This window comes from Coturnix japonica, chromosome Z (genome assembly GCF_054131305.1).
Source record: "Coturnix japonica strain WE chromosome Z, WE-NBRP24, whole genome shotgun sequence".
Taxonomy (NCBI): domain Eukaryota; kingdom Metazoa; phylum Chordata; class Aves; order Galliformes; family Phasianidae; genus Coturnix; species Coturnix japonica.
Genome location: NC_140702.1, coordinates 53,007,425 through 53,018,949, shown reverse-complemented (window position 1 = coordinate 53,018,949; position 11,525 = coordinate 53,007,425).

Sequence of the window (11,525 nt, the reverse complement as noted above, 5' to 3'; positions counted from 1 at the left end):
GTTAAGGGTTTACAAGTTACAATGAATTTAAGCTTGCTGTTAACTCTGAGCCTTCCAACTCCATTTATCCTACAATCCCATGCTAAAATCTCACTGAAACTTGTTTCAATACAGAAACAAGGAGCACCCCACTATACTTTTTACATGCAGAAGTGTTCATTCAGATGACAGAAAGGGAAGAGCCGGATGTGGGCAACACTGCTGAAAGCTCTGCTGTGCTTATCACTGGGATTTTCCAGACTCTCCATTTCTGTGAAATGAAAAACATTTCAAAAGCTATCAGTGAGGTTTGGTTGTCAAAGATGGCTTCAGGATTTGCATCACAACACCCACCAGTTAAGGCAAGACTCAGGCTTGCACTATGAGCCAGGAATGGTGACAGCTGAGAAGAGCACTGATATTCCTGCTCTGAATAAGGAGCTTAGTTAAGAAGTGCAAAAAAATGGCTTCATCATCCTCAAGAGGCAACATGTTTAACATCACAACCTGGCTACATATTCACAGATCCATAGTACGATTTGGGTAGGAAAAGTCCTTGAAGACCATTGAGTTCTGACTGCCCTACTCTAAGAAGGACTAATGCAGAAAAGATTAGACTGCTAAGCATCCCATCCAATCTGGCCTTGAGTGTCTCCAGGGATGGAGCATCCACAGCTTCTCTGGGCAGCCTGTGCCAGTTCTTCACCACCACTCAGAATAAAGAATTTCTTCCTAACATATAAAAATATAGAATCACGTATTGATAGAATCATTAAGATTGAAAAAGACCTCTATGATCATCTAGTCCAAACATTTGCCTACCACAAATATTACCCACTAAATACCATCCCTAAGTACTACATCTACACCATATATGCACACCTCCAGGGATGGTGACTCCACCACTTCCCTGGGCAGCCTGTTGCAATGCACCACCACTCTTTCAGAGAATAAATTCTTCCTAAATCCCATCTTAACTTCCTCTTGTGCAACTTGAAGCCAATCTCTCTTATCCTATCAATAGTTATCTGGAAGAACAGGCTGAACCCCACTTTACCACAACCTCCTTTCAGGCAGTTGTAGAGAGCAATGAAGTCTCCCCTAAGCTTTCTCTTCAGATTAAACAATCCCATTTCCCTTAAGTGCTTCATAGAAGAATGTGTTCCAGACCCCTCATCAGCTTCATTGACCTTCTCTGAACACATTCTAGTGTCTTTGCGTCTTTCTTGTATTGAAGGATCCAAAACTGAACATGGTACTTGAGAAGCAACCTTACCAGAGCTGAATACTGGGGGAGGATCACCTCCCTTTTCCTGCTGGCTATAATTTTTCTGAAGAAAGTCAAGATGCTGTCAGCATTCTTGGCCACCTGGGCACACTGCTGTCTCAAATTCAGCCAAGTGTCAACCAACACCCTAGATCCTTTTCCTTCACACTGTTTTCCAGCTACTCTGCACCAAGTCCGTAGCACTGCATGGGATTGTGATCAAAGTGAAGGGTCCAGCACTTGGTCATGCTGAATTTCATCTCACTGGCTGTAACCCACCAATCTAGCTTATCTAAGACCTTCTGAAGGGCCTACCTTCCCTTATTCAGATCAACCCTTCCCTTCAACTTGGTATTGTCTGATCTAATCTATATCTCCCTCTTTTAGTTTAAAGCCAGACAGTGTTGAAAGTAGATCTCTGTCTTTTTTATAGCCTCTGGACAAATTCTAGTGTCTTCGTGTCTTGCATGTGGTGAGGAACTTTCCAGTGTAATTACTGGAAGATCACAAAGAGTTCTCCCTAGAGCCTTCTCTCCTCCAGGCTGAACAGTCTTGATAAGAGAGGTTCTCCTGCCTTTTTGCCTTCATGGCCCTCCTCTCAACCCAGTTCAACATCCCTTGGTCTGCCTTCTGAAGGGGACACGAGATCTGAATGTCATACTGCAGCTGGGGCCTCAAAAACGCAGAGCAAAGGGAGACAATCACCCCCACTTCCCCCGCTGGCCAACCCTCTTCAACCCAACCAGGATATTTTTGGCCTTCTGGCTGGAAGCAGTTACTGATGGCTCACGTCAAGCTTTTCATCCATGAGAATACCTAAGTCCTTCTCTGTGGAAACGCTCTCAATAAATTCTTTTCCCACACCTGTGATTGCCTTGACCCAAGTGCAGGACCTTGCACTTAGCCCTGTTGAATCTCATTAAATTCATGCAGGCCCACTTTTCAAGCTTATCCAGGGTGCTTTAGATGGCACCCCTACAGATGTCGTCAGCAAATCTGAATTAATAGTAATTAGAAGAGTTATCAAGGGATTTAAAAAACAAAATATTCTGTGCAAAGCTTATGTGCTTTCAAAGATGACTGATGTGACTGCCAAATAAATGGTGACTTCATGACAACTTCCCCAAAAAAATTCTTATCTCCAGGAGAGTATTATTTCAAGGAACTAAATCTTGACTGGAAGCAACAGAAAGCAACATTATTCAAAGTATACATATTGGTCTATGTTATCAGACAAGAGTCATTTTGTCATCAGTTTGCAAGATTTCAAGATGCTTCCACTCACATTTGCTTTTTTTTGCTTTCTCCATCCCTCCCTTTACTGCCCCCCAAAATCTGCAGAACTAAACTTGAAACTATTCAGATTCAAACTCATATTCATTTATATCCTCAAAGACTCATGAACTTCTGAATTGATCCGATCAGTTTGAGAAGTGGGTGAATAAAATCCAGTCCCTCCCTACTTACACACACACATTTCCCATCTATAGAACATGCACTGTTCTTTAATTAGGGAAGCCAGATGGGATTTGAAAATTTCTTTGAAAGAAGCACAGAAGCAATGTTTAGAAAAAGTATGAAATCCCCTCTTGTCTTTGAGCTGTCACTCAGGCTTTGGGTCTTTTGCCCAATATTCTATTAGCCATTCTTATTCTGGACCTGTGATATCCGATTCCTGTTTCTGTAATTTCCATCTTTTGTTCATTTGTCTATTCTCTTCACAATAACACTATTCAGATAAAGTATGTCTTTGAGTTGTCAGCTACTACTTTTTTTTTTCCTCCTTGTAAAGATACCATTAGAGCTTTGGGATTCTGTGATACAAATGTACAAAGCAAGAGCCTTTGCAGCTCACTTTTCAGAACTGCGTCAGACAGCATTAGCAGGGAGTTTTTATAGTTTACCTTGCAAATGATGGAAATCACTCTTTGTTAAACAGAAGAATCAAGGAAGCCCAGCAAAAGATGTATTTGTAGCACATTGCATGTGCATTATGCTGTCCTGGCACTGGAGAAAAAATGTGAGAGGATTATTACTTGATAAGGCACCTTGCAAATATAACACATGTGTGTTGTGTTACTTTGCCCATATGATCATCATTCAGTTCAAATTGGTATACTTTCAAGGTTTAAAAAGTAAAAAGATCAGAGTAATGACCTTGAACTGCACAGCAAAAGACACGGCATATTTTCATTACATCTCCTCAGTGCAGAGATTGCCATTTTTTTTAGGTACACATTGCCCAACTAAATGGAACTAGGGATCTCAGCGGCAATAAATCCACAAGGAATCCCACTGTATTTAAAATAATTTTAATAACAAGAACAGTAAGAGCCTGTGCTTTGTACTCTGCATTTTAGATAAAAATATATGGTGCATTACATACCAAAGCCCCTGTCCTGGTTCCTTATCTGTCACCTGCTTTGTGACTTTCGGCAGACCACTTATTTTTATACATGGGTCATGACTTATAACGTGGGAATGTTACCACATGAATCAAGAAGACCTGATTTGAGGTGCAATTTCATTTAATAGGACTTGGAGACACTTGGGTGGAACAGGTTTCATCCATGCATAAGGTCTGTGTTCCAGCTTCTTACCAGTAAGATCAAAAATTTCAAGGAAGTCCTACATGCGTGTATTTTTAGATAAAATTTACAGTTCGCCAAACATAGTGGTATAATTAACACTAATTGAGTAGTTTCAAGCTTTTCTCAAAATGGTTTGATACCTTCATTATGTTTTTAGTGTAAAAATAACCTTTTAAAAAAATAATAATATTTGCTAGCAGCCAGAATCATAGCTCAGTAATTGCTTTAACACTTACCTAATAGCTTAGGACAGGCAGTATTCAATGTAGTCTTCATTTCTAACCAAACTGGTGATCATTTTGACATATATTTGCTAAAATGTAACATCATATCTGTTAACCATATCTGTTTAATAGAGAAACTTCCACCTACTAGTTAAGACATTTTAATAAAAAAAAAAAAAAGGGGGGGGGGGGGTAAGTGGAAAGGGAAAGGAAACAGTTCTCATAAAAGCTTAGGTCTGTGTATTCTAACCGTTAGCATAGATCATTAAGAGGTTGTTTAATTTACATGCTATTTCTTTTTAAGTTTTTGGACTAATAAAGCCACAGGTACAACCAATTACAAGGGCCAGCAATGACTGGCACTGTATTATTTTCTATAAATAGCTGAATACTTAAACATCATCATTGAATTTTATATTTTCTATATTCTAAACATCTAAATTTTTACTTCTGAAGCCTGGAAAAATAACTTGGGATGCACTTGGTGTACCATATAATGACTCGTTAACGAGTTAATGGTGTTAAGTTCAACCATATCAAATACAGAATTAAAGCTGCACACAAGTCCTCTTCAGAAGAAGAAATAGCTTGCACTTGCTAATTGGAATTGTAGTGCAGTCAGAGTTGTAACCAGGATTCTAAGATTTTTTTTAAGGGAAATGAACAAAAGTAAACATATTTCTGGAGAACGAAATGTTATTTCCTTGGCCTTACTACCTCATTCCTCTTGTTCCTCTTGAGTACTTCTGGTTTCAACAGTCAGCACTACCAAGACACCAAACAGAGGAAGCATATTTGCTAGTCATGGCACCTACTCCTGGCAGACTCCAGCAGCAGTTGTTGGCTGTAGCTACAACTTTATCTAAGGATGTGTCACATATTTAGGCTGTTATGTGATCTATCTTTGCTGCTTTCCCTTCCTAAAAGCTTTCTCCATTCTCTGAACTTCTGTACTTTTTTCACATTTGTGAATTAGGTGCCGAATGACTTGCTCACAAAATAGCTACATAGGCTGTTTTACAGCTCCAGAGGGGAGCCAAGGCTCTCTTCACATTAGTGTGCTTTATGCTTTATGCAGGCAATATGGGAGACTTGATATAGGAGACGAAGTGCTGTATGGGTCCATCCATATACTTGTTCAGGGAAGAGGGTCAGATGTGCAGGCTCTGTTTCTTGCTTGCCTTTGCAAATTGTGTTCCCTCTCATCACTCAAGTAGGAAGCCTGTCACATAGAGAAGAATGGGCATGAGTTTCTATTAACTGCACACAAATCTGTACAGAATAACTCAGTTTTTTAAGAGAAAACAGGTCCCTGCTCCAGATAAACGTAAAGGAGAGCTGTTATTTTGACATAAAGGATCTGTTCTAAATAGCACTGAAAGGTATATTTTCTAATGCTGGTTTTTGATTTATCTTCGAAGAACCTGTCACAGCGTCTGAGTTTGGGGACTGGATAGCAACATGTACATTGTATTTCACACTGATAGGGATTCAGCAATGACTGATTTTCCATGTTCACCTTTGCAGGTACAAGACTGTGTTGTACAAAAGTTCTAAGGCAGCTTCTGTTACAGAAGTGGCAGCTTGGGAACCAGCATGATTGCACTGCCTGTGGATAAAATGTATAACCCTCTTAACTCTAATATCCTTCTAGGATGATTTAGAGGGCAGTTCTTTGAGAGGTATTTGTGCTGCATGCTTATAGCATTTACCATTCAAAATAACCTAATTTTGCATCAGTGATTTGTAGACAATTGGAAATTCTCATCAGCAAATCTTAACAATCCCTTTGACTTATTCAGAAATTCTCTGTAATTATTTGTAAATAAAAGAAGAGGAACTTGACAAATGCATATTTCAGGCAGTGTTTGCCATAGTATGTGTACAGCATTTCACAGGAAATACTTCAGAAAAAGAGGGGCAGATGTAATAATGGAAAATGTTCAGTTTTCTTTACCAAAGACAGTACTATTTCTGGCTAAAAGTGGATCACATCTTATACTGAGTGACTGATTTGCTAGGAATTAAAAAATGTGTGAATTTTTAGCTTTCTGTCTACATGTCATACATCTAAAAATAGACCATTTTCACTGAATTTACCTAGTGTTTACTGACTCAAGGCGCTTGATCATATGTGCCTACATATCTGAGATTTGAGTTGGGCTACTAAGCTATGATCAAATGGATGAGTGACCAGGTGTGTAATATGCTTAGAAGTACAGATAGTGGTCGTGTAAAACACATTGATCTCGCTCACTAACCATTTTTTAACTTAGAAAGGAACTCAAAAAATTATATCACAAGTTTTTCTGCAGATTCCTCTAAATAGGTTTTTCCATTACAATTTCATTATTTGAGTTATTTGAATTATTCATTATTTGAATTATTTGAATACTGAGATAAACAGCCTAGAAAATTCTGCACACTATTACCTGATTCTCAGTCACAGTCTTTTGAAAATCCCTTTTAAATGCTAAGATACATTATTCATAAAAGTGTCTCAGGTAATTCACTGCGGGAAGAGAATAAATGTGAACCTTGTGCCAGGATGGGAACTGAGCACTCTAAATCACAAAGCAGACAATGGATTTATATACTTATCAGACAGAAATAAGCTGCCAAGACACAGTAGTCTGGTATCTGTTGGACTTCCTCAATATCCTCTGTAACATTAACTCAGTTGCCTTTTTTTTTTTTTTTTTTTTTTTTTTGCACTGAATTTGGGAGATAAGGAAATAAATCTGAACTTCCACTCCTAGAATTATATAGGGTTTGTATAAGAAATCTTGTAGATGTTTTTTATTATTTTTAGTATCAGTCAGATACAGCAGTGCATGGATCTTTTTTTTTCTTTTGTCATATGTCTGCTGATAAAAGCAAAAGAGCTGAAGATATGGTTATATAGTAACATGCTTGACCCAGAAAATGCACTTTTGTGAATGCAAAATATTTTCGTAGATTTGTAAGAAAAGGCAGGAAAACATGAAAAGCTTCTGAAAACTTTGATTTATGGCAAATTCTGGCAAATCAAGTCATACATATTTTGGAAGAGGGAAGCAGAGTTCTGCAGTGATTTTTCCTCCCTAAAGAGGCACAAGTAGAACCCACAAAAGTCCAAATTCAGTGTTCAGTGGAAAAAACCAATAATTGAAATTCAAGTGCTCCCTATAGGGAGAAGATATATGTATTTTCAGATGGCAGTCTGACAGTGTGCTCTCCTGCCTCATCCAAGGCAGCCAAGCAATCAGGACAATATACAGAAGTCACTGAATAATATTAAGTATTTACTTCATAATCATGGTCAGCCATAATAATGGTGAGAACATGAGCCAGGTCTTTAAAGACAACTTGAAATTTTCAAGTTAAATTTTCTGTGTGGAGAATTTCAATCCACATCATAGTTACAACTGCTGCAGTTTCCAGCACTAAGTATTGTGTCAGTATTCATATAATGGCTATGTGGCATATGCGCATTTACTTCTATATATTTACAGTCATATTTCCCCAGAACTCTTCTGGAAGAAGAAGATTCAAAATGTGGATGGGGCAAAGATAAGTAAGAAAGTAGCTATCAGGTATTCCTACAAGGAAAAAATTGAAGATACTAAAATACTGAACTATTAGCAGTGACCTTTCTGGTTTTTTTGTTTGGTTGGTTGGTTGGTTTTTTGGGGGGGGTAGGGGAACAGGGGGAATACCATCCCACAACAGATTACATCAAACATTAGAATTGAAGATATTCTGACATACTGCTTTACTTTTCTACATCCTGTGGAAACACAGTCTACAAATAGAACTGCTCACAAGCCTTAGAAATAAATTATCAAATATCATGTATTTTGAAGAAGAAAATAAAAAGGCTATGCTCTTTTGTTCCTATTCCATATAAATATTGTGTGTAGATGGCGTTTGAAAAAAGGCTTGTGGGTAATGACCTCCTTGTGGTTAGACAAGAAAGCCCAGAAGAATTAATCACATCTGATGAAATCCTAAATAATTCCACTCACAAAGCTGTACTTCTGGGAGGGACACACAAGTGTTGCATCAGAAGCAGATAAAACCACAAAGTACCACATTCACGCAAATTTTTAAGAGCTCCAGTCTGCCAAAATTAGGTCTTGTTGTCTTGTGGTACTCCTTAGAGACCCCTCAGTTATTGACTGTATTGCCATTTCCTCTTTCCAGGAGTTATCCTTCAGAGTTGACAGAATGGGAAACTTTCTGTGATGACCTAAAACAAAATCCTTCCACCTTACTTTATTGCTTTATACTCCCTTTGTATTTTCTCACATAGTCCTCTTCTGCATATCACTACTACATATTTAAGCTTAATTTCATGATATCTATACTACACTGAAAGTGAAAGAACTGTGACACATTTGATGGTAAAGTAAAAGTAGCTGCTTATCCTTGAACCTTTCATAAGGCCTTCAGTGGTGAGAAACATAGATTATTTAGCAACATTACAATGGAGGAAAAAGGAAAAGTGTTCTCTGGTTGAAGTTAAATTGCCACAGTCTCTGTTATTACCATCATGACAGCTAAGATAGTTCTCAATGAGCAAGCTCGTTGCAGAAAGATAAACAGAAGGATCTTCTAGGTAAAATCTTGGCCCCGAAAAAGTAAAGATGAAAAATATTTCTCAGTACAGCTGTCACATGGCCTTTTCAGAGTCAGAAGGATCTGTTAAGACTTGGATTAGACACCATTCAAATAGAATATATAGTTGGGTGATAAATTATCTGTCTGAGTTTCATTTGCAATGCAACCTCCATTTTATAAAATTTAGGTAGAAGTGTTCTGTTCTATTTTCTAAATATGCCAATAAATAAATAGATAAATTCTGAAATTCAGAAATGCCGTGACAAAATTTGTTGTATGAAGACAAAATGTGTTATATTTTCCCTGCAGGTAAAACAAAGCCGTGCCCCATACCATACATATTCCCCTGTGCCGAAAGAGGTTCATATGTGGGTGCAAAGGATAAACAGTGCACTTAAACTCTACACTTAAGAGCTGCGGCAGTGCTGTCATATGGCTTAACTGCTCTTGATAATGAGTATTCGGTTTGATCTAGGGGTCCCAGGTTGTTAACTAGTCCTCGAACAGTACTCAATTATTTGCATAGTTATGTGCAACAGTGATAATTCATTGTAAATAGCAAAATAAAGCACATATGGAATACAAACAGACACATGTCACTAAAACAGAATATCTGTCTTTACTTCAGATCAAATGAATATGAACATTAAAAGCCTATGCCCAAATACTCAAGTGAGAGAATCTGTGGGGAATGTAGAAGGAACCTCAACATATAATGACATACCAGTGTGGCATTCACAGACTGAAGTACAACTTCTTAAATGTTGGTTCTGTAAACCTACTGGGGTTCAGAGAACAACCAGAAGAATTGTTGGCTTACTACTTCATGAGAAATGAGAAAGACAGAAGACACAATATACTGTATATCACAAGTACATAATGCTTTTTTGTTTTTTTAACTACTTTCAAATGCCTCTAAAAGACTCAGTCATACTTATACTATCAGAATTAATATCAGAGAGTCATTAGATATAGTAGATGGCTTAAAACCACCTGGATTTTAAATCTTGTCCTAGGGAACCTGAAGACTGTCTGAAACTCTCATCAGAATTTCCAATAATCTTTTAAAACCTTCAGGAATCAATGAGGATCCAGAAATAGGAAACATGCTATCTATCCTTAAATTATTGGGGTGAGGGGTTGCGGGGGGGCTGGGGGGAAATGGTAGTGAGAGAATGTTAGACTAGTCAGCTTAACTTCCCAGAAAAAAAAAAATAATAAAGGAAACACAAACTTGGCATACATCATAAAGGAAATGGTTTACAAGCACTTGAAAGGAATTAAGAGATAAGCCACAGCCAAGAAAAAACAGTTAAGGTCCCTCCTAATTTTCTTTTCTGATGGGTAAGAGGCTCTTTTAAATGGGGAAAAAGCAAAGGAATTGTCTCTCTTGAGCTGAGTAAGACTGTTGAGACTGATTCCAATGATGGTTTGGGATGGTCAGAATGGGATGGGAAAGCATCATCTGCCATCTTCATTTCCAGCCAGGTAGATACCATCTAGTTATCAAAATGCTCCTCTTAATCTGATGAATCATGCCAAACCTGACCTGGTTTGGTCAAGCTTAGTATGAAAAATGGGTCTAGAATGTGAGATCATAACAAACAAGAGCAATGTATACAGGTATTTAGTATCAAAAAGCTAACAATTAAAATGCAAGACTGCATCAAGCCTTATGAAGCAGTCTGCCTTCTGACTGACTCTGTAATTCAGTGACTTCATTTTTGACCTAGAGAATGAAACTGTTTTTTGAATTTATAGTGAACAGCAAGCTTATAAGATGAAGTAGAACTCAGTACGGTCTTAGCAATTCGGAGAAGCAGCATAAAAGCCAATTCAGTAGACTGAATTCAGTGGATAATAGGGAGGAATTACCCATTTAAACATTAAGGAAAGCAAGAAACAGGTAGCTGCACAAGTCAAAAATGTCATGCTAAGAAAAGAGCAGTTCCAGATGGTGGGATTTAAACAGACATATATTCTGCCAAATACAAAAAGTATTCTTTTTAAGAACTCTAAGTCCTCAGCTGGAATACTGATTCAATCATTTGCACAGGGACCAGATGAAGAAAAAATCCAGAGGCCTACCATGATAAAGCAGTCTAACAAAGATGAACTGGAAGAAGAGCTTGAAAGACCCTGGGACCATTAATTTAGATAAGAAAGGATAAAAACAAAAAACAAAACTGTGGAAGACAAAATAATAGTCATATAGTATCTATGCCATTGATAAGAAAGTCGGTAGAAGAAGGAATGCCACAAGGAATATTTGAGATGTCACGATGATAAAGCTTCTAGTACTCAGCACTGTTAATCAGTTGTCTTGGGAAGCTGTGATGCTGTCATGGGAGGGCATTTGAGAACAGTTTAGACATCTTTCATGAATGCCATAAACAAACTGAACTTAATGATTTCTTTCTCATTCCCTGTTCGGTGCATGCAGTGCCACTGCTAACACATTCTTCTGTAATGCTGGTAACCTCCTACTTCTTGTCTCGCTTGTAGCTTCTTCCATTCTCAACAGGAACACAAATATACTATTATCCGTGTTTCTATTTATGTAATGTAAGCTGACTACTGTGTTTCATGCTTTCTACTCTGTGCCCTTTGAAGAAATGTTCTTAAAGGGCATAATTCAATAATTCACTTGTCAGTGTCAAGGCATTCAGAGAACTGGCTGATTGGCAGATCTCAGACAGTGGTCATCAGCAAGGTAACAAAGTACAGGAACAAGTTGCCCTGAGAGGTTGTGGAGACTCCTCCTAGGGAGATATTTAAGACCTGGCTGGACACCTACCTGTGTGACCTATTGTTCAGAACCTGTTTTTGCATGGAGGCTGGAGTCGATCTCTCAGGGTCCCT